Consider the following 23,814-nt stretch of genomic DNA (forward strand, 5'->3'; position numbering starts at 1 on the left):
CCTTCCCCCCCAAGCGAGGGGAAGTCGAGAGAACACAGTCGTCGGTCTCCACCCCCGAGTCCTGGAGCCCAGCTTCTGCCTCCCGTCTGACTGCAGAGGATTCAGTAGTGGGCCGAGGGAGGGGCAGGATCCCTGAGTCACCCTCCCCTCCACCACCACCCAGGCCTGCAGCTTCTACCCGCCTGGCACAGGAAGGAGGGACTCAGGCTGCCACTCACCCTAGGCCTCCTTCTACTGCTGTTTCTCATCACTGGGGGGCTGCTGGATTCGCACGTCCCTCCCTCCAAAAACACTTGTTCCTTTCTATCCCTGTTCTCCCTCCCTACCCCCCCCCCCAAATCAGCATCCTTCCCAGCATACCCCACAGCCACCTCCATTTCAGTTCACTAGTCTGAGTCTGGCCAGACTCAGGAGTCCTATCAGAAGGGGAAACTGAGGTTCACTCCCGTCACCTGGGCATATTGGGTATATTGTGTGCAGTGATGAGGAAGTCTCAAGTCAATCCGAGTTCGAATATTAGCTCTGAATTGTTGGGGTTCAGCTTTGGCCTTGAGTGGGAAGGGCAGAGGAGAGCGGTCCTGAAACGTCGCCTTCCCCCAGCCCTGGGGGAATGTGGAAGCAGGCCACAATTCTCTGGGTCCGGAACCAGAAGAACTGGCTTTGGGACCAGCCCCCCAACTTGCTCACCAGCCCATGTGCTCCCCATTCTCGTGGATTTTGCCCCTGGGGTGGTTCTAAGCAAGTGACGTTAGCTCATGAGGGCGTCCTATGACAAGCCCGCCAGCCTATCGCCAGCTCTTGGTCGATCACCCCTTTTCTTGTCACCCCCTACTATATCAACTGCTAGCCACTCCCTTATTAAATCAGATTTGCTCTTGAAGCGTCTCCGAGATCCGCGTACGCCTGGCTTTCTTCAAGGGTAAGGAGGGAGGAAGAGCAATCTCGTATGGCCGCGTGCACCTGAGGTCTTTCCTGAGCCCCTCACTCCAATCTGGCCTTACCTGCGGGTCGGGTGACCAGGGGAGAGGGTGAGAAAGGGAGCGATTAGAGTAGAGTAGAGCCCGAACCCCCGCGCCAGGGGAGTTGACCTGAGCCTGGCATTTCTGGCGGCCCAACGTGGGGCACAGAACCCACTCGAGGAAGTCCGTGGCTCCCGTTAGACCCTCAGGGAAATTGGAGTGGAAACTCCGGGATGAGTGGTCCTCCCATCCGGGTCAGCAAAGACGATGGGACAGATTCAAAGTAGGTGAAGTAATTCTCCCCTTAAAATCCTGAAGTTCACCCTCCAAAGTGCGGGGATGAGTATTTCGGAACCCTGTGCTATACGAATTTGGGAGGAGTTCACCCATAGGGTCCCGTGGTTCACTGAGGCCAACCCACTCTTGTGGGAAACTTGGGACCAACTAGAGCAGGATCTAGAGGAGATGGAATGGGGAGAAGAAGTCCCACTCATGGCCCTGCAGGCTATTAAGACCCTCAAGGCTTGCTTCTCCTTGGACCCAGGGGAGAGTCCCTGGACTCAGAAGAGGGCAGCTGGAGGGAATTTTGGTCCGGAGGGGACCCGACGCCCCACTCTGAGAGGTCCAGGGATGAGCGCGAGCTTGATCCCGGGGACTGCAATCCAGACGCCATTTCCCAGAGGTGCGCAACGCTGCTGGCTTGCTACCCCTCCCCCACTGGAGGCCAGGCTCAGCTCCATACATATGCAGATTCCGGGAGCCCCACTGAACAGCCACTTCACTGCCTCAGTGGCGGCGGCGCTCTGCCGCTGAGCACAAACGGCCCTGCCGGTTTTAAACTCGGAGCCCTTACCACTTCGTGGGAGTTGCAGGAAACTAAAGATTTCCGAGAGTTCAGGAGGGTGGTCCTTGACAGAGGCGGACCGAACACCTGCTGGGGGGAGAGCCTACTCAAGGGCATGGCCCACTGGTTTTCTACTGCTCAGGAGTGGAGAAGCCTGGCCCGGTCACTGCTTGATAGAACAATGTATGAGGAGTGGTGTTCCCTTTTCAGATATGAGTGCTATGCTCAGGCAGAGAGAAATCAGGCCACTGCTCCGCCAATCCCCATAACCTTTGGCATGCTGTTTGGATCCACCCACCCCTAACGGGCTGCCTTCCCTGCCCACTGCCAGGAGCAGATACAGGCTGTGGGACTGGCCACATGGCATGGCTTGGGAGAGGGGTCCCTAGAGTCCCCGGCAGTAAAAGCTACCCAAGGGACCAATGAGAGTCTTGCTGCCTTCATTGGCCGAGTGAGGGACAATCTCCACCGACAGTTTCCTGGGTCCCGAGTAAATCAATTTCTAAGGACCCTGGTGTGGGAAGGGATGACATCAGAATGCAGATTGGCTGGTGCAGGAGTAAAGGAGAGATCTGTGGACAGCTGAATTTATGCTTGTCGGGGCATCAGCGCACGAGCCCGCCAGGTGCAGCCGCTGACCACTCTGCTTATTGAGGAGCCTGCCCCTGCCCACACCGGTGAGGTAAGCAGGGAGCCCTGTTACCAATGTGGTGGCCCGGGCCACTTCAAGATGGAGTGTCCTTCTGGTCTTGTAAGATCTGATACCTTGAGAGGACAGCCCTCTGGCTGGACCAAGGAGCTACCCACAAAATCTTGCCCCCACTGCAAAAAGGGATTTCATTGGCGAAAGGATTGTAAGTCCAGATTTAATGCTAAGGGGAGGCCTTTAAACTAGTAGTGGGGCGCCCTCCAGCCCCATCACCCAAAGGAGGCGATCAGTCCAGTGATCAGCCCAGTGACGGGCCTAATGACCAGCCTGAGGCCCTCTGGGCAGTCCCAATAGTCCCGGAAATGAGGCCAAAGACAGAAATTATTATATCTGGAAAGAGGTTCCGATTCTTAATCGATACAGGAGCCAATCAGACTATATTAAAGAAGGAAGGGGTGCCTCCATGGTGGGACTTAATCCCTGGACCCCAGACCTTGGGGTGGGAGGCATAGCTGAGAGTGAGACAATGAGGGACTGGCTTCCCTGGGATGACATGAACGGTGGTAAGGGAATAGTGCGTCCCCTGATAATGACAGGCTTCCCAGATAACCTGCTAGGACGGGATATCTTGGGGAAAGTTGAGGCCAGGGCCTGTCAGGTGGCCCTAGTGACTATCAGAGACTGCCTCCTCCCGAGGCCTCAGGGAAGGAGGCTCCTGTTTCTTCTACAGGGCCTCACCCAAAATCCTAAGGGCCACTGTTCCTACTGTCCCCGTCATTCGATGGCATCCGGGTGCCCCAATTTGGGTGGAACAGTGGCCTATTCCCTCAAACAAATTAGAAAAGTTAAAGGAAATAATATCAGAACAACTGTCCCTAGGGCATAGTAGACCTTCGCTGAACCCTTGGAACAGCACTGTATTTGTTGTACAAAAGGCCTCAGGTAAATGGAGGATGGTACAGGACCTAAGAAAGATTAATGAGTGGATAATCCCCGCTGGCACTCCTTTACGGAGGCTGCCATGGATCCCCTCTATTCCTCAAGATCTTAATTTCATTATAATTGACATCAAGGACTGTTTTTTTTTCCATTCCCCTTGACCCCCAGGATTGTGAAAAGTTTGCTTTCTCTGTGCCCTCGGTTAACTATCAGGGCCCAGACCAGAGGTATGAGTGGGTAGTACTACCTCAGGGCATGGTTCGTAGTCCTGCCTTCTGCCAACATTATGTGTCACAAGTTCTCCAACCTCTTAGAAGCCAGACAGGTATTATTTTATATGTTAATATGGATGACATCATTATTGGAGCAGCAGATGTCCCAGTGCTAGACCCTGCCTATAGCAAGCTACAAATACTCCTACAAAGAGGAGGACTGCATATAGCCAGTGACAAGGTTCAGAAAGTATACCCCTTTAAGATCTTGGGGGCAGAACTTAAACTAGACTCTGTGTCCCCCTTTAAGCCCTAGTTATCCTTCCAGTCATCTTATACTCTGGTGGAGATGCAAAGACTGTTGGGGGAGATTAACTGGCTAAGACCCTGGCTTCACCTGCCTACGGAGGAGCTGCTTCCGCTCCATGACTCTTTGAAGGGCAAAGTGCCCAATGATGTTATTACAATAACTCCATCACTTCAAAAAGACTTCCAGAAAATCCAAATGGCCCTACATATGGCACAGCTGGCATGCTACAAGCCTGAATGTCCTCTTTGTCTTTGGATCCTCCCTGGATCCGAACTCTCCTCAGCCGCTATTACCCAGTGCCTCTGGCACTCAGGAGAGGAGACCCAGACCTCCAGCACAGCCACCGCCCCTACGGACGCCTCCAGCCCCACGTCTCCACGGGAGTCAGGGGAAGCAGAGTGGGTCAATGAAGATATTGTTGGGGTACTTTCCCTCTGAATGTGTGTGCAGTTCAGACCCTAGGCAGCTGTGGTATGGGATGAGACCGTGTCCCTTTAAAGCCTGGAGCACACATGGGGCACAGCGGCGCAATCCTATAATCCCAGCTACTAGGGGTTGGGGGTGGAGGGGGGAAGCCACAGGAAAAATGTGGCAGGCACATTTTTCCCACAACATTGAGACCACAGAAAGGCTTAGCAGGAGGGGGGAAAAACCTTCAAGTTGAATCCTTCGGCTGGTTTGTACTTTTATGCTGAGCCGATGATCATTTTATAAGTAGATCACAAAAGGTGCCTGACCCTTGGAAGGAAAACTTGGAGGAAATGTTGAATGTGGGGGAGTGTGGGGGGTGCAGCTGTGCCCTTCCCCATGGGGAATCCACAAGGAGTTCCTCTCTAACTCCATCAGGTGGCATCAGGGCCTCCATTCACTTGTAGGTTGTACAGCACACTCAGCTTAAGAATTACTTGTAGGATGTACAGCACGCTCAGCTTAATAAGAATTTCCCTCTTGAACATGAAGCCAGATTGCTGAGCTGAAAAAACAAATGCCCAGCACAGGTGGCTCACACCTGTCATCCTAGCTACTCAGGAGGCGGAGATCTGAGGATCATGGTTCAAAGCCAGCCTGGGGGGCTGGGGATATAGCCTAGTGGCAAGAGTGCCTGCCTCGGATACACGAGGCCCTAGGTTCGATTCCCCAGCACCACATATACAGAAAACGGCCAGAAGCGGCGCTGTGGCTCAAGTGGCAGGGTGCTAGCCTTGAGCGGGAAGAAGCCAGGGACAGTGCTCAGGCCCTGAGTCCAAAGCCCAGGACTGGCAAAAAAAAAAAAAAAAAAAAAAAAAAAGCCAGCCTGGGCAGGAAGTGGAGCATTAGCTTTGAGGAAAAAAAGAAAGAAAGAAAGAAAAGAAACAAGGCTCAGAGAAAGTGCCCAGGCCCAGAGTTCAAGCCCTATCAACAACCAAAAACTAAAAAAAATAGAGCTAAATTTCCAGGGAGCCAGGACAGGAAGTAGCTGGAAAGTGAGAGCTATATTCAACACTCATAGCCAGGGCCCCACTGGCCACAATGGTAGTGGTTCTCAGCTTTAAAGCATCAAGATACCCCCATGATTCTGTGGAGCTGATTCTGTAGCTTTTGGCATTGGAGGGTTTTGTTTAAACCTCCATTTATCACGCATAGTGTCATAGGTTGGGCACTGAGTCACTTGAAGAATAACGTATATATTATTGTTTTTCTGAACAGCAAACAATTTCATGGTGCGCCAAACCCTTGCTATCGTAGATCTTTGGCATTGTCTTTGAACACAAGATGTCTTTGTTGGGGTGAGGGAGAGAGGAACTTGAGGTCTCCCATTTAGATACCAGCACGACTGTGTGCAGGTATCTCCAAGTCTCTGTCCTGTACTGGGGACTCCTGATTATTTTCTCTCGTAAAGGAGAGGTACTGCTGCGGGGTCTGGTTCGAGATCAAACCATCCTTTTCCTTCCAGCTTCAGTGGTAGGAATAGGAGTTGGAAAACCCCAGCTCAGGAATGGTGGGTGAGCCCCGAGAAGGGCTGGAGCAGAAGTGGTGATGAGGTACTAAGAGTCCAGAACCCCATGTGTCTCTCCCTCCACATAAGATGGAGGCCCAGCTTCCTGTCTCACATCCTGACTCTTTCCTCAATCCTGCATTCTTTTCTACCTACACCTGCTGTCCTCTTGTCTGGAACCCCCGCCCTTTCTCCTGTCAATGCTGACAAAAGAATGTACCCCAGCTCTTTCCCTGTTCTAACAGCTGAGAGATATCCAATGTCCTTCAGAGAAAGAGGGGATGGTCAGGGCCAGAGGGTCTCTTGCCACCAAAGGCAGAGACGACAAGGTATTCTGTGACTGAGTGGCAATGGGGGAAGCCCCACCTGGGATACCACCCTGTCCTTACTGTGACGATGCTGGTTCTGCCTCTCTGGCCTGCCCCAGTGGAGCCCACAGAGTGGCCCTGCCTTCCCTCCTCAGCTGGGAGCTTGGTGCAGGAAGTAGCTCCTTCAATCCTCACACTCCTGGCAGAATACACAGAACACATACGGGCCTCATACACTCTGGGGCAGGTGAAGCGCAATCCCCACCTCCACCTGAGCCTCCCACCTTTCCCATCCTTCTCCCATGGGTCAGCCAGAGGCCACAGAGTTGCTGTCTGGCTCTTCTCCCCAGAGGCCATCCGTACCCCTTGCTCTGTACAACTGCTTTAGCACATTGGCTTCATCCTCCTGGCCCAGCGCTTCCCAGCTTCCCTAATGGTGCTAATGGACACAAGAGAACACAGCTCTCCTGGGGCAGGACAGCTGCCCCCAGCTTCCACCCTGCCCACTGGCTCGACCCATTGTTGCTGTTGCTGCTGCTGCTGCGAGTCCTGGTGCAGGCTGGGAATCCAAGTGCATGCTGGGATTTCCATCCGTTGCTCCATGCCGTTTAGGTTTACTTGGAAATGGTTGCTCACTGGGAGCTCAGTTTCTAACCCCTGGTGTGTGCCTGGTGGAAGGTAGCAACGGACTCCAGGGTGGGAGAGGGATGCGGGAGAACAAAGAGGAGGAAAGCTTCATGAACCATCCACAGAGCAAACCCAACTCTGACCCGGAAGTATTAGCTGCCTACACAAGCTTGAGGATCCAATGTGATGTTCTCTTGCCCCTCCCAGCAGATGGTGGACTTTAACAAACCTGCTTTGCACTGAGGAAGAACAAGAACCAAATTCTGGCTGATCAAGAATCACATCGGGGGCTGGGCATAAGGCCTAATGACAAGATTCCTCAGCACCACATGTACAGAAAATGGCCAGAAGTGGCGCTGTGGCTCAAGTGGCAGATTGCTAGCCTTGAGCAAGAAGAAGCCAGGGACAGTGCTCAGGCCCTGAGGCCAAGGCCCAGGACTGGCCAAAAAAAAAAAAAAAAAAAAAGAATCACATGGGAAGCAGTGTGCTGGTGGCTCACTCCTCTCATCCTAGCTACTCAGGAGGCTGAGATCCGAAGATGGTGGTTCAAAGCCAGCCAGGGAAGGAGAGTCCATGAGACTCTGATTTCCAATGAACCACCACAAAACCAGAAGTGGTGCTGTGGCCCAATGCAGTAGGGTGTTAAGCATAAGCAAAAGAGCTTATGGATGCGCCAACGACCCAAGTTCAAGGCCCACGACCACTACCACCAACAAAAATCACGTCCGGATCTATGCATCTGCATTCCAAGATGGCAGTGACAGGATAGCAGCAGCAACAGCAGAAGTAAGGGTCCACAGGAAAACCAGCCTGTCCCCTCCCCAGGCCCTGGAGAGAGCAGAGCTGGCCCACCCCCATGGCCTCCACCACACTGGCTTGTGAGGCTCCAGCTGCCCACGGGAAGCTTATGGCGGCCCTTGGTTTCTTGCAGACCTTGATGAGTGCCTGTCAAGCCCTTGTGTGAATGGAGCCACCTGCGTGGATGCCATCGCCTCTTTCACATGCTTATGCCTTCCCAGCTATGGAGGGGACCGGTGTGAGATCGGTACGGCTGGCCAGCTCGGCTTCATCTTATGGCACTAACCTGTGCACCCCTGCCCCACCCCCTCACTGCCCTGCCCTTCTAAACGCAAGCAGGCACTAGGCCCTGGCTGGGGCCCCAGGTCCATCGAGACAGCCCCCTCCAGGGGCCACAGGGTGAAGTCTGTCCCCACAGAGTCCCATTCTTGATCCTTCTCCTCCCTTATCTCCCTTCCTCTTGGGCACCGGCTGACTATAGGAGAGACGCACAAGCTTGGCTACTTTTCAGAGATGGGGCTCTGGGAATCTCTACAACACTAACCTCCTCCAGGACTTGCTGATCGTGGTGACCAAGCTGGGAGCACGCTCGTCACTCCAGGCACAGCTGGTTCTGTGTGTCTGAATGAAGCCGGGGTCATCTCAGCTCAGTCAGGAACACGGCCCGCCCATTGCCACGTGGCTTGACTGGCTTCTGTGGCCCTTCTGTGGCCCAGATGGCATGGTACTTCCCAGGCTGCCTTCCCTCTTCTCCTGGGGCAGGGGCTGTGCATGGCCCCATCTTGTATGGGCAGGGACTGCTGTGTGTCACTTCCCCTCCCCATCACCCCACCACGGCTGCCCCCGGCTGCCACTCCAGCTGAGCTGCCTTTCTTCCTAGAGCCGAGCTGCCTTTCTTCCTAGAGCCAGGTGGACAGGTCTTGTGGCAGGGGATGAGGCTTGGCCTCCTCTGCTGGTCCTCGCCAAACCCTGGGCACGTGTGGCGGGGCCTGGAGCCTCTCAGGGCCAGGCAGAGCCCTTGCGCTGTCCCCGTGGTAACAGCTGGCTGGGCTTCCACCAGCAACTCAGAAAGGGCAAGAGGCAGGGGACACTTTTGAATGTTGGTGACCGTAGCCCACCCAAAACTCCAGCGTGCAGGGACTCAAAGCCCTTTACAGTGAACTCTCCAATTGGACTCTCAGAAACTTCCAGAAAGCACAGCTGAGGCTCTCGGAAAACTAAGCTCTCTTTAGGCCTGGAGAATGTGGGGAGGTAGTTAGAGAGGGCACATCTCTGTAGGCAGTGCCCAGGTTACAAGCTGGTGATACCTCTCCAGAATTCTAAAAGAAAAAGCCTGGAACCGGGCCCCCCTCCCTTGTAACCTGCCACTGTCTGCCCCCCCCCCCTTCACCTCGAGACTGCATGTGACTAGTGTTTGGAGGCTGTGGGTCTCAGCTGGGCTACAAGAGTCTTCCTCCCACTGTGCCAGAGCATTTGCTGTACAGGGAGAAAGATCTGGAAAGCTCTGGAATGCCCAGACTCTGGGGGAGTCTGTGGGACAGAGGTTGGGGGAGGGGGGCTATACAGGCTCTGCACCCCTACAGAGCAGAGAGAGACAGAGACCCAGCTGGCTCCTGGGTGCCCAGCAAGCATGGCCACCCCTCCACTCCAACCCTGCGCCCTCACACCACAGCCCCCTTGTTGGCGTCCACCCTTGGCCTTGAAAGGGGAAGGGCATTGGAGAGAGGGCCCAAGACACCACCCTTCCCCCAGCCCTGGGGAATGCGGAAGCAGGCCACAATTCTCTGGGTCCGGAACCAGAAGAACTGGCTTTGTGAACAGCCCCCAAACTTTCTCGCTAGCCCATGTGCCCCCCAGTCTCGAGGGTTTTCACCCCTGGCGTGGCGTTTTCCAAGTGACGTTAGCTCATGAGGGGGTCCTATGGCAAGTTCGCCAGCCTATCAGTGCTCTGGCCGATCACCCTTCTCTGGTCCCTTCCTACCATTAGCCTTTGCCCCGCCCTAATAAATCAGATTGCTCATGAAGCTTCTCCAAGATCCATGCACGCCTGGCTTTCTTCACAGGTAAGGAGGTGGGTAAAGCGATCTCATACGGTCCCGTGCCCCTGAGGTCTTTCCTGAGCCCCCCACTCCACCCTGGCCTTGCCTGCGGGTCGGGTGACCAGGGGAGAGGGTGAGAAAGGGAGCTGTTAGAGCAGAGCAGAGCCTGTATCCCGCGTCAGGGGAGACGACCCGAGCCCGGCACTTGGCGCCCAAAGTGGGGCGGCAAAACCCATGTGAGGAAGTCTGGCTTCCGATAGACCCTCAGGGACTTGGGGTGTAAACCCGGGGCCGCGCAGTCCTCCCATCCAGGTCAGCAAAGAGGATGGGACAAGTTCAAAGTAGGCGAAGTAATTCGCCCCTTAAAATCCTGAAGTTCACCCTCCAAAACGCGGGGATGAATATCTCAGAACCATGTGCCATGCTTATTTGGCAGGAGCTAAATCTCAGGGTCCCGTGGTTAACTGGAGCCAACCCACTCTCGTGGGAACCTTGGGACCGACTAGAGCGGAAGGTAGAGGAGGCAGAATGCGGAGAAGAAGTCCCACTGCGAACTATTAAAACCCTCAAAGCTTGATTCTCCTCGGAGCCAGGGGGGAGTCCCTGGATTCAGGAGAGGGCAGCGGAGGGAATTTTGGTCCGGAGGGGGCCCCGACGCCCCGCGTTGAGAGGCCCAGGGACGAACACTAGCTTGGTCCCCGGGACCCCAACCCAGACGCCGATCCTGCGGCTGCCGGCTCACTACCCCTCCCTCATAGGAGGCTCGGCTCAGCTCTATACATATGCAGATTCTGGCAGCCCCGCTGAGCGGCCGCTTCACAGCCCCAGCAGCCTCAGCGGCGGCTGTGCTCTGCCGCCAAGCACAAACGGCCTGGTCGGTTTTAAACTCGGAGCCCTTACCCCTTCATGGGAGTTGCAGAAAACTAAAGATTTCCATGAGTTCTGGAGGGTGGTCCTTGAGAGAGGCGGGCCAAACGCGCCCTGGGCAGAGCATCTGCTTTATGGCCTGACTTTCAGATTCCCCACCGACCAAGACAATAAACAGCCTGAGGCTAAGGTCCTCTGGGCAGTCCCCATCGTCCCCGAGATGAGGCCAGAGACAAAAATCATCATAGCTGGAAAGAATTTCCGATTCTTAATTGATACAGGAGCAGATCGGACCATATTAAAGAAGGAGTTAGTGCCTCCATGGTGGGACCTAATCCCCTGCCCCCAGATCTCGGGGGTGGGAGGCACAGCTGAGAGTGAAACAACCAGGGACTGGCTTCCTTGGGATGATATGAATGGTGGCAAAGGAATAGTACGTCCCTTAATAATAACAAAATGACCAGATAACCTGTTGGGATGAGATATCTTGGGAAAGATTAAGGCTGCGGTCATCACAGGCCAGGACCTGCCAGGTGGCCCTAGTGGCTACTAAAAAGCATCTCCCTCTGAGGCCTCGGAGCAGGAGGCTCCTAATTCTTCTATAGGGTCTCACCCCCTATCCTAAGGGCCACTGTTCCTACTGTCCCTGCCATTCGATGGCACCCGGGCGCCCCGATTTGGGTGGAGCAATGGCCTATTCCCTCGAACAAATTAGAAAAGTTAAAGGAAATGGTATCAGAACAACTGTCCCTCGGGCATATTAGACCCTCGCTGAGCCCTTGGAACAGTCCTGTATTTGTTGTACAAAAGGCCTCAGGTAAATGGAGGATTAATTAAGGAAAATTAATGAGCGGATAGTCCCCGTAGGCACCGCCTTAAGGGGGCTGCCATGGATCCCCTCTATTCCTCGGGATCTTAATTTCATTATAATTGACATCAAGGACTGTTTCTTTTCCATTCCCCTTGACCCCCAGGATTGTGAAAAGTTTGCTTTCTCTGTGCCCTCAGTTAACTACTAGGGGCCAGACCAGAGGTATGAGTGGGTAGTATTACCTCAGGGCATGGTTAATAGTTCGGCCTTCTGCCAACATTATGTGTCACAAGTTCTCGAACCTCTTCAGAACCAGTCAGATATTATTTTATACCTTTACATGGATGACATTATTATTGGATTAGCAGATGTTCAAGTGCTAGACGTGGCCTATAGCAAGGTACAAACACTCCTACAAAGAGGAGGACTGCGTATAGCTAGTGACAAGGTTCAGAAAGTATACCCCTTTAAGATCTTGGGAGCAGAGCTTAAACTTGACTCTGTGTGCCCCCTTAAGCCCCAGTTATCCTTCCAGTCACCTTATACTCTGGTGGAGATGCAAAGACTGTTGGGGGAGATTAACTGGCTAAGACCCTGGCTTCACCTGCCTACGGAGGAGCTGCTTCCGCTCCATGACTCTTTGAAGGGCAAAGCGCCCACTGATGTTATTACAATAACTCCATCACTTCAAACAGACTTCCAGAAAATCAAATTGGCCCTAAATATGGCACAGCTGGCACACTACAAGCATGAATGCCCACTTTGTCTTTGGATCCTCCCCGGGTCTGAACATTCCTCAGCTGCTATTACCCAGTCAGGTGAGCCTCTTCAGTGGGTGCACGCCTCAGTGGGAGGAGCGCCCAGAGTTTATTCCCAGCTAGACCAGCTAGCTGACTTGGTAATTAAGGGCAGGGATACTTCCCTGAGACATTATGGGAGAGATCCCGATGTGCTAACCATTCCCTACCGGTTGTCAGAGTTTGAATGGGTCAGAAGGAATAATGCACGTGTGTCCAGTGCCCTGGAGGGCTTTATGGGAAAGGTAGATTGCCACTATGGCACTTCGAGGTGGGTGACCTAATTTTCCAGGCTACAATGGACCCCTCCTGTACTTTTCTCTACCAGGCCTCTTGTCAAGGCTGCCAAAGTGTTTACAGATGGGGGAAGAGCGGGGGCTGCCATAGTGGTACGCTCCGCCTCGCCCCCTGCTGGTGGGAAAGAAAATACCCATTACTTTGAAGCAGTTACTGGATCTGTGCAGTTTAAGGAACTGTACGCAGTCACCCTGGCACTGACCCATGTCAAACAGCCAATGAACTTGTTTTCTGATAGTCTGTATGTGGTTAACTTGCTACCCAAACTGGTATTCTCATACATCAAATTAGATGAAAGCCCAATCACCCATCTGATGATCCAAGTCAGGTCTGTGTTAAAAGAGCGGGCTGAGCCTATATTTTTACAGCAACTTCGTGGATACCAGGATTGCCTGGGGACCTGGCACAAGGTAATCGTATGGCAGACCAGCTGGCCACTAATGGGACCATTATAGCTCTGGCCATTGTACAACCTCAAAACCTTCAAATGGCCCAAGGAGTCCATGAGCGTACTCACTTAAATTGGAGAGGGTTACATCAGAGATTTCCTTCAATTCCTGTAAAAGACTTAGAAACGATTATAAGGACTTGCAAATCATGTATGCCCTTCCTGCAAGTCCATCCCCTGCAATCTCCAGGGGTTAACCCCAGAGGCCTAAAGCCCAATGTTATCTGGCAGACTGATGTAACCCACTACGCTCCTTTTGGATGCCTAAAATACATATTTATGTCTATTGATACACATTATCATGCCGGCTGGGACTCTGTGTATGCGGGGGAAAGAGCCCGGCATGCTGAAAGCCACTTCGTACAATGTTTCGATTTCCTAGGGTTTCCTTTACAGGTGAAAACAGATAATGGACCTTGCTTCACCAGTGAGCCTTTACAGGCCTTTTTCCAAATGTGGAATATTAAATATACCACTGGAATACCATACAACCCAAAGGGTCAGGCCATAATTGTGAGGCATAATAAGACCCTGAAGGATCAATTATTAAAACAAAAAGGCGGGGGGAAGCCCCCATGACCATCTGAAGACAGCAATGTTTACATTGAATATTTTAAATTTCTCTAAGGACCAACCTCTGTCGGCTTTCCAGAGACACTGGTCAAGCCAAACACCCTACTTAAAGGTGGAAGTCCGTTGGAAGGACCCCCTCACAGGGGCACTGTGAGGCCCAGACCCACTTATCAGTGCGGAAAGGGGCTTCACATGCGTTTTCCCAACTGGGGAACCGAATCAAATCTGGATACCAGCTAGAGACTTAAAATATTGTTCATCAGAATGACCACTCAAAGGCACCTGCCCTTGAGGGATGTCTCTTCTTGTTTCCTCTCAGGAAAGCAACGACCGTGGTGGATTTCCCTATGGAGAAGCAGGAGAGCAGGCCTGTACCAGCGATGGACCCAATGTGGCCCTGTTTCTTCCCTGGACCTTGCCTGGCACCCTTTGAAGTAATGTTTGCTGTGGCAGCGTGGCCCACAGTGTTGCACAAGAACCAAAGGGAAATTTTGCACACTGTTGTTCCTCCCTTCGCTCCCCCTTTGCTGCTTATCTTAGGGGCACCCATTGGAGGGATATAGGAGCTAAAGGATTTGGACACCTTAATGTATTATGATAAATGTTTATGATAAGCAAAGGATTGGTACCTTGCTGTAATGTTTACTATAAAGTGTTTACTAACCTCAACCGTTAAGTTACAAGCACCCTGGCTGCGAAATTGCCAGGGCCTGAACCTACCTCTACCTCATCATCGAGGAAAGGGAGAGCCATCTGCACTACCTTGAGTGACACCAGAATTGACCAGGATTCCTTTATTTCCTATGGACTAAGCCAGATAAGAGGCTCTCCATTGCCTTGTGCCTGTGTTGTAATTGCTCATGTGTTACAGTTGCTCATGTTTGCATTTGCCTTGTATTACGATTGCTTATGCTCATGTCTTCTTTATGCTCCCATTTACATTATGTTTATATTGCCCTGTGCTAGACACATGGGTCTCTTATATTGTAAGCGATAGGCCAGAGCTGTCTAGTTAACAAGTGGCCTTTGGCCTTTTAGCCATCTAGGAACCCCATGAGGCTTGTCACACGACCATTAGGACCTGCTGCTCACTGAGGTCTGCTGGCAGGAGAGAAAAATTATCAGGGCTTTCTTTCAAGTGCAAATCCCACTCTCCCCGAGTCCTGTCATCGGGCTGGCCAGCCTGGCAGGCAGGTTAGCCTGAAGTGCAGTGTGTTAGCCCAGGACGGGTACGACTCCCCATGAGGGGGGCAACCTAAGACATGGCGCGCCCTTGAGTAGGGCGCCTCCTGCTGTTCAAAGAAAAAATAAAAAAATAAAAGTAAAAGTGGCAGATGTTAGGGTTCAGCTTTGGCCTTGAGGGGGAAGGGCAGAGGAAAGCGCTCCCAAGATGCCGCCCTTCCCCCAGCCCTGGGGGAATGCGGAAACAGGCCACAATTCTCTGGGTCCAGAACCAGAAGAACTGGCTTTGCGACCAATCCCCCAACTTTCTCGCCATCCCATGTGCTCCCCAACTTCACGGGCTTTGCCCATGGGGTGGTGCTATGCAGGTGACATTAGCTCATGAGGGGGTCTTATGACAAGCTCTCCAGCCTATTGCCAGCCTCTGGTCTATCACCCCTTTTCTCGTCACCCCTACTATATCAACTGTTAGCCACTTCCTTATTAAATCAGATTTGCTCCTGAAGCTGTCTCCGAGACTCCTTGTGCCTGGCTTCTTTGGTGGGTAAGGAGGGAGGGAAAAAGCGATCTTGTACGGCCACGTGCACCTGAGGTCTTTCCTGAGCCCCCCCACTCCACCCTGGCCTTACCTGCGGGTCGGGTGACCAGGGGAGTGGGTGAGAAAGCGAGCGATTAGATTAGAGTAGAGCCTGACACCCCCGTGCCAGGGGAGGTGACCTGAGCCTGGCACAGTGGGCCACTAATGGGACTATTGTAGCTATGGTTATTGTACAACCTCAAAACCTTCAAATGGCTCAATGACTCCATGAGCGTACACACTTAAACTGGAGAGGGTTGCATCAGAGATTTCCTTCAATTCCTATAAAAGACTTAAAAAAGATTATTAGGACTTGCAAGTCATGTATGCCCTTTCTGCAAGTCCCTCCTCTACAATCTCCAGGGGTCAACCACAGAGGCCTAAAGCCTAACGTTATCTGGCAGACTGATGTAACCCACTATGCTCCTTTTGGAAGGTTGAAATATATATTTATGTCCATAGATACTCATTCACATGCGTGCTGGGCCACAGCACATTCAGGGGAAAGAGCACAGCATGCTGAGAGCCACTTCCTACAATGTTTTGCTATCCTACGGCTCTCCTTACAGGTAAAGACACATAATGGACCTTGTTTCCTCAGCAAGCCTTTACAGGCCTTTTTCCAAACGTGAAATATTAAACATACCACTGGAATACCATACAGCCCAAAGGGTCAGGCTATAATTGAGAGGCATAATAAGACCCTGAAGGACCAATTATTAAAGCAAAAAGGAGGGGGAAGTCCCCATGACCAGCGGAGGACAGCGATGTTTACACTGAATATTTTAAACTTCTCTAAGGACCAACCTCTGTCGGCTTTCCAGAGACATTGGTCAAGCCAAACACCTTACTTAAAGGTGGAAGTCCGTTGGAAGGTCCCCCTTACAGGAGCATGGCGAGGCCCAGACCCACTTATAAGTGCAGGAAGGGGCTTCACATGCGTTTTCCCAACTGGGAACCGAATCCAATCTGGATACCAGCTAGAGACTTAAAATATTGTTCATCTGAATGACCACCCAAGGGCACTTGCTTTTGAAGGATGTCTCTCCTTGTTTCCTCTCAGCAAAACAAAGACCGTGGTGGATTTTTCCATGGAGAAACAGGAAAGCCTGCCTGTACCAGCGATGGATCCAGTTTCAGCCCTGTTTCTTCCCTGGATCTTGCCTGGCACCCTTTGGAGTAATGTTTGCTGTGGCAGCGTGGCCCACAGCGTTGCACAAGAACTAAAGGGAAATTTTTCACACTATTTTTACTTCCTTTGCTCCCCCCCTTTGCTGGTTATCTTAGGGGCCCCCATTGGAGGGAGATAGGAGCTAAAGGATTTTGACACCTTAATGTTTTATGATAAATGTTTACAATAAGCAAGGGATTGGTACCTTGCTGCAATGTTTTCTATAAAGTGTTTACTAACTTCAATTGTTAAGTTACTAGCACCCTGGCAGCCAAATTGCCAGGACCTCAACCTGCCTCTACCTCACCATTGAGGGAAGGTAGAGCCATCTGCACTACCTTCAGTGACATTAAAGAGGACAAGGACTCCTCTATCTCCTATGGACTAACCCAGATAAGAGACCCTCCATTGCATTGTGCTTGTGTTATAATTGCTCATGTGTTACAGTTGCTCATGTTGCATTTGCCTTGTATTACAATTGCTTATGCTCATATCTGCTTGATGCTTCCATTGGCATTATGTTTGCATTGCCCTGTGCTAGACAAATTGGTCTCTTATATTGTGAGGGAAAAGCCAGAGCTGTCCAGAAAACAAGTGGCCTTTGGCATTAGCCATTTAGGTACCCCATGAGGTTGGTCACATGCCCAATAGGACCCCGCTGCTCACTGAGGTCTTCTGGCATGAGAGAAAATTAGCAGGGCTTTCTTTCAAGTGCCAATCCCACTCTCCCCAAGTCCTCTCATTGGGCTGGCCGGCCCGGCAGGCAGGTTGGCCTGAAGTGCTAGTGTGTTAGCCGAAGATAAAGAGGAGCAGATAAAGATAAAGAGGAGCAGACTGGCAGAATGGATTCGCAAACAAAAAGTTGACATCTGCTGTCTACAAGAGACCCACCTTACAGCAAGGGACAAAAACAGGCTTCGAGTGAAAGGATGGAGCAAGCTGCGGCATCTTGACTGGCTGGCAACATGGGACTTGACAAGGATGGGTGAGGATGGGGGAAGTCAAAGCTGGGCAGTGCTCTGCACAGTTCAGATCCATGGGAAAATAACACCTGGGGTATTGACATGAGATTCACTGGACTTCCTGGCTTGCAGACAGCTTTGTCTTCAGTAAGTCAGATGGTAAACTGTCCTGTAGAAATGGCTTCAGAATGGTTCTCCAGTGAGCTGGGCTTTACAGAAGTGCTTAGCCCAGGCCATGGGGTAAAGGTGAGGGCAATGTGTAATTTGTGTACCAGACAGTCCCAGCCTGGGATGTTGGCAGGTACCACCCACCACCTCCTCTTCTTAGGAAGTCTCTTCTCTTCCATTCTTCCTGTCCCAATGTATTCTTTCTGGATGGACTTTTTCAAACGATTCCAGGTGGTCTTTCCTTCAACTTTACAATAAGCTGAAATGAGAAAAGATTCTCCCAATCTGGTCTTCTGCTACCTTTTCGGAGAAGCCAGAAGGCCTAGGGACCTCTTCCTCTCCCTTTGTATGATGAACTGATTCCCACATACATATGACACAAGCACTGTTACACCATTCGTAGTAGGCAGGGGAACAAGTGGTGTGACTTGCTCACATGGCACGTGGTGGGTCGATTGGAAGAGATGGAGGAAAGAGTCAGGATGTGAGACAGGAAGCTGGGCCTCCATCTTATGTGGAGGGAGAGACACATGGGGTTCTGGACTCTTAGTACCTCATCACCACTTCTGCTCCAGCCCTTCTCGGGGCTCACCCACCATTTCTGAGCTGGGGTTTTCCAACTCCTATTCCTACCACTGAAGCTGGAAGGAAAAGGATGGTTTGATCCCAAACCAGATCCCGCAGCAGCACCTCTCCTTTAGGAGAGAAAATAACCAGGAGTCCCCAGTACAGGACAGAGACTCGGAGATACCTGCACACAGTCATGCTGGTATCTAAATGGGAGACCTCAAATTCCTCTCCCCCTCCCCCCAACAAAGACATCTTGTGTTCAAAGACAATGCAAAAGATCCATGATAACAGGGGGTTTGGCGCACCATGAAATTGTTTGCTGTTCAGAAAAACAATAATATATACGTTATTCTTCAAGTGACTCAGTGCCCAACCTATGACACTAAGCGTGATAAATGGATGTTTAAACAAAACCCTCCAGTGCCAAAAGCTACAGAATCAGCTCCACAGAATCATGGGTCCTGGGTATCTTGAAGGTTTAAAGCTGAGGACCACTACCCTTGTGGCCAGTGGGGCCCTGGCTTTGAGTGTTGAACATGGCTCTCACTTTCCAACTACTTCCTGTCCTGGCTCCCTGGAAATCTAGCTCTATTTTATTTATTTTTTTAGTTTTTGGTTGGTGATAGGGCTTGAACTCTGGGCCTGGGCACTTTCCCTGAGCCTTGGTTTTTGTTGTTGTTGTTGTTGTTTGTTTTTTCCTCAAAGCTAATGCTCCACTTCCTGCCCAGGCTGGCTTTGAACCATGATCCTCAGATCTCCGCCTCCTGAGTAGCTAGGATGACAGGTGTGAGCCATCTGTGCTGGGCATTTGTTTTTTCAGCTCAGCAATCTGGCTTCATGTTCAAGAGGGAAATTCTTATTAAGCTGAGCGTGCTGTACATCCTGCAAGTAATTCTTAAGCTGAGTGTGCTGTACAACCTACAAGTGAATGGAGGCCCTGATGCCACCTGATGGAGTTAAAGAGGAACTCCTTGTGGATTCCCCATGTGGAAGGGCACAGCTGCACCCCCCACACTCCCCCACATTCAACATTTCCTCCAAGTTTTACTTGAAGGGTCAGGCACCTTTTGAGATCCACTTATAAAATGATCATTGGCTCAGCATGAAAGCACAAACCAGCCAAAGGATTCAACTTGAAGTTTTTTCCCCCCACCCTCCTAAGCCTTTCTGTGGTCTCAATGTTGTGGGAAAAATGTGCCTGCCACATTTTTCCTGTGGCTTCCCCTCTCCACCTCTCACCCCTAGTAGCTGGGAGTACATGATTGCGCCTCTGTGCAGGGTTTGTGCTCAAAACTTGAAAGAGACCCGGTCTCATCCTATACCACAGCTGCCTAGGGTCTGAACTGCACACACATTCAGTGGGAAAGTAGCCCCAACATTACCTTCATTGACCCACTCTGCTTCCCCTGACCCCCGTGAAGAAGTGGGGCTGGAGGGGCTGGGGATATGGCCTAGTGGCAAGAGTGTTTGCCCCGTATACATGAGGCCCTGGGTTCAATTCCCCAGCACCACATATATAGAAAATGGCCAGAAGTGGCGCTGTGACTCAAGTGGCAGAGTGCTAGCCTGGAGCAAAAAGAAGCCAGGGACAGTGCTTAGGCCCTGAGTCCAAGTCTCAGGACTGGCCAAAAAAAAAAAAAAAAAAAGTGGGGCTGGAGGCGTCCGTAGGGGCAGTGGCTGTGCTGGAGGTCTGGGTCTCCTCTCCTGAGTGCCAGAGGCTCAAGGATTTGGCTTCCAGATGTGCCTCTGTTGGGCCCTCTGTCTCCAGCTCAAACTCTAGGAGGCTGGTGGTGGCGGCCGTGTCCGGTTCTGCGGTGTGGCCAGACAGGTCTCCGCTGACTTCAGTCCTGTCTCCAGAGGCTGAGGGAGCAACTGGTGCCCCCATGTGCACATCGTAGCCACTGGTGGCCTCAGTGTTTACTTCTGGGCTGGATCGTTCCTTAAAGGCCCAAGGGCTGCTGCTGGCCCCCAGGCCTGAGGCACTGGCCTGCTCGGCTTCTGAGAAGGAGGAGGTGGTAGGCTCTGGAGCATCGCCTCTGGACTCGGGGTCCACAGCTCCAGCCCTGGAGAAGGCTGGCGTGGCTCCACTCATGTTCCTGGATGTCAGGGCCTCCCCGCTGGCCTTAGAAAGCCACGACGTGTGGGTCACAGGGGGTCCTCGGCTGAGCTCCTGGGAAATAGTTGGTTCGATGACGCCTTTCCACCAACTCTGAAGTGATCCAGGTGAAGTCTGGGGCCCCTGAGGTGTCTCACCGGCACTTGTGCCGGCTGAGGATTCGCAACTTACATCCATGGGGCTGGAAGAGTCCCCACTGAAATAGGGAGGGCTTGGCTTGACACTGGCTTCCAGGCTGGACTACAGCCCGCTGAGGTTCATGGATCCAGAATGTTCTCCAGAGTGCACCCCAATGAGTTCCCACGTGTCCGAAGACCCTTCTCCAGCTTCCTGGGCTGTGGGGGCCTGGGTTCTAGATTCCACCCACGGTCTGTCCACTAAAGAGATGGTGGGGAGGCCTGATGCAAGCCCACTGCCCTCAAATGCCCCTGAGGGAATGCTGCTCCCGTCATCGGCTCCTGAAGCTTCGCCACTAATCTTGGCCACCCCACTCTGGGAGGCCACTGAATTCTGGAGCCTGCGATGGGAGTCCACTACCATCGAATGTTCCAGAAGAATGTCCACTGACATCCAGTATCCCAGAGGTGCCAGACAGGTCTGACTCCCCAGAGGGGAGTCCACTGAGTTCCACAGACCCCAGGCCCGCTTCTTCTCTAGATGGAATGTGTTACTTCCACCAAGCTGGTGTCCACCAACACAACACCAGCAGATTCGCCGCTGCCGCTCACTGCCCCAGAGCCTACTAAGGGACTCAGAACATCGTTTCATGGAATCCTGTCACTCCTGAGGGCTGCCCGCTGAGATGAGAGCCCCGGAGAATTCTCCACTCAGGTCTGTTATGCCAAATGGCTGCCCACTGACCTCAGAAGTTCCAGATGCTTCCCCGCTCAGGCTAGGAAACTCAGGTGACTGTCCACTAGTACCAAAGATTCCAGACACTTCCCCACTGAAGTCAGGAGAGCTAGACGCATGGCCCATGAGCTCAGCTCCTGAAGCAAGTCCACTGGCATCTGGCTCACCGATCGGTAGTCCAGAGATTTCCCCAGCACTGCTGATGCTGATGGTTCCCCTCCCTTCCAGCTCACTGGCCATGGTGGCTGTGACCACATCTACTAAGGGAGACCGTTGGGAGCCCAGAGGGAAGGCCGCTGAAGTCAGGAAGGCCAGAGGCTGGGCTGCTCCCAAAGTCCATTCCAGAATACTCACCACTGGATCCGGAAGGGAGGCCACTCACTTCTGGAGCATGGCTACATCCCTGAGTTTCTGAAGGCAGCTGGCCAAAGTCCAGGGCCCCAGAAGCAGAGCTACCTCCAGAAGACAGCCCCCTGAGGTCCTCGGCTCCAGAAGTAGAACTGTCTAGACCTTCTCCTCCAGTAGGAAACACACCAAGGTCCTCTACTCCAGAAGTAGAAGTTTCTAGGCCCTCATTTCCAGAAGGAAGTCCACTGAGGTCCTCTACTCCAGATGCAGAAGTTTCTAGACCGTCTCCTGCAGTAGGAAACACACCAAGGTCCTCTACTCCAGAAGTAGAAGTTTCTAGGCCCTCACTTCCAGAATAAAGGCCACTGAGGTCCTCTACTCCAGACATAGAAGTTTCTGGACCTTTTCCTCCAGAAGGCAGCCCACTGAGGTCTATTCCAGAGGTAGAAGTTTCCAGAAGTTCTCTTTCAATAGGAAGCATGCTAAGGTCCTCTACTCCAGAAGTAGAAGTTTCTAGGCCCTCACTTCCAGAAGAAAGGCCACTGAGGTCCTCTACTCCACATGCAGAATTTTGTAGACCTTCTTCTCCAGTACAAAACACAACAAGGTCCTCTACTCCAGAAGTAGAAGTTTCTAGGCCTTCCTTTCCAGAAGAAAGGCCACTGAGGTCCTCTACTGCAGACGCAGAAGTTTCTAGACCTTCACCTTCAGTAGTAGGAAGTCCATTGAGGTCCTCTACTCCAGATGCAGAAGTTTCTGAACCTTCTCTTCCAGAAGGCAGCCCACTGAGGTCTACTACAGGGGCAGAAGTTTCCAGACCTTCTCTTTCAGGAGGAAGCACACTGAGGTCCTCTACTCCAGATGCAGAAGTTTCTGAATCATCTCCAGAAGGCAGCCCACTGACATTCCTTCCTCCAGAGGTAGAAGTTTCTAGAACTTCCCCTGCAGTAGGATGTCCACTGAAGTCCTCTATTCCAGAGGCAGAAGTTTCCAGACCATCTCCAGAAGGCTGCCCGCTGAGGTCCTCTAGTCCAGAGGCAGAGCCATCTGGGCCCTCGCCCACAGGGGGTCGCCTGCCAACCGGAGGCCGGCTGGACCACGACAGGCCATCTTCCTCCCCAGAGCCTGCGGCGGAGCTGAGGCCATGGAGGTCCAGGTCGGCTGAGGGCAGTCCACTCCCACTGCCCCCTGAGGGCTGGCCATTTTCGTCAGGGCGTTCCCATGTTTCTCCACTGCCTGTGAAGTCAGGAGTCCCAGACGTCTCCCCAGAGCCCGGCAGAGGCAGCTCTGTCCCGTGGAGTGAAGGTGTGGATGGCTCCTCGGGCGATTCTGAGGCAGAGGCCTCCGCAGGCACGGTGGCAGTGGCAGAAGGTAATTCTGTGGCTCCTTCCGTGGCTCCTTCAGTGGTCCCTTCTGTTTCTGGGTCACTGGGAGGCAATGTGGCAGGGAACCCTGGCGGGGGGGAGGAGGAAGCAAGGTGAGCTCGCAGGTGGAAGTGGACTCGGTTCCTTACACATCAAGACCTTTCTCAAGAGCTCAGAGCTGGGTTTGTGGATGCTTCCTAATGGAATTCCTTAGAGGGAGAGAGGGAGGGCAGGAGGGAGGAAGAAAAGGGAAAGGGAGGGGAAGTAGGAGAGGGAAGAGGGAAGGAAGTAAGGATAAAAGTGAAGGTGGGAGCGATGGAAGGAGAGAAGGAAGGAGCAGAGGGAAGGAAGAAAGGCTTGAAGGAGTAGGGAAAGAAGGAGGGAGGAGGAAGAGAAAGAAGGGTGGGAGTGAGAGAAGGAAAGGAGGAAGAGGGAAAGAAGGAGGGAGGAAAGGAGGAAAGAAGGGAGAAGAGGAGAGAGGAAGGGAGGAGAGAAGGGGAGAGGAAGGAGAAGAGGACAGGAGGCAGAAGGGAGGGGAGGAGGAGAAAAGAAGAGCAGGGTAGAAAGGAGGAGAGGAGAACAGAAGAAGGGAGGGAAGGAGGAGGGGGAGGAGAGGAGTTGGAAAGGAGGAGGAAGTTGGGACCAGGAAGCTCCCTCTGCTGGCCTGGGGGCTGGGACCCACCTGCTGGTGAGGAGGTGGCCTGCGAGCCATAGTCTGCCTCCCATGCAGTCTGGTTTTCTGGCTCAGTGGTGGAGCTGGGTGCCACGGTCGTGTCCACTTCTGGGGGAACAGCAGCCACATCCGGCCCCACCTGCGTGACTATCCAGTCCTCTATGTCCACAGGTGGCGTGGCGGTGCCTCCCTCCTCTTCTCCTGGAGAAGGCACCCCTGAGACACCTAAAAGGGAGGGGGTAATGAGGCCCCTGTCTGCTGGGACCCACCCCAGCAAACCTTTCTTTCTTCTTTTTTTGTTTTTTTGCCAGTCCTGGGGCTTGAACTCAGGGCCTGAGCACTGTCCCTGAGCATCTTTTGCTCAAGACTAGCGCTTCA

The 23,814-nt window shown here is 52.6% G+C and overlaps 1 pseudogene; it reads right to left on the reverse strand.

The window, feature by feature from the left end:
- The window catches only part of LOC125368200, a 138,440-nt pseudogene that overhangs the window by 108,092 nt on the left and 6,534 nt on the right, over positions 1-23,814 (reverse strand).

The sequence above is a fragment of the Perognathus longimembris genome, chromosome 20, assembly GCF_023159225.1.
Source record: "Perognathus longimembris pacificus isolate PPM17 chromosome 20, ASM2315922v1, whole genome shotgun sequence".
Taxonomy (NCBI): Eukaryota; Metazoa; Chordata; class Mammalia; order Rodentia; family Heteromyidae; genus Perognathus; species Perognathus longimembris.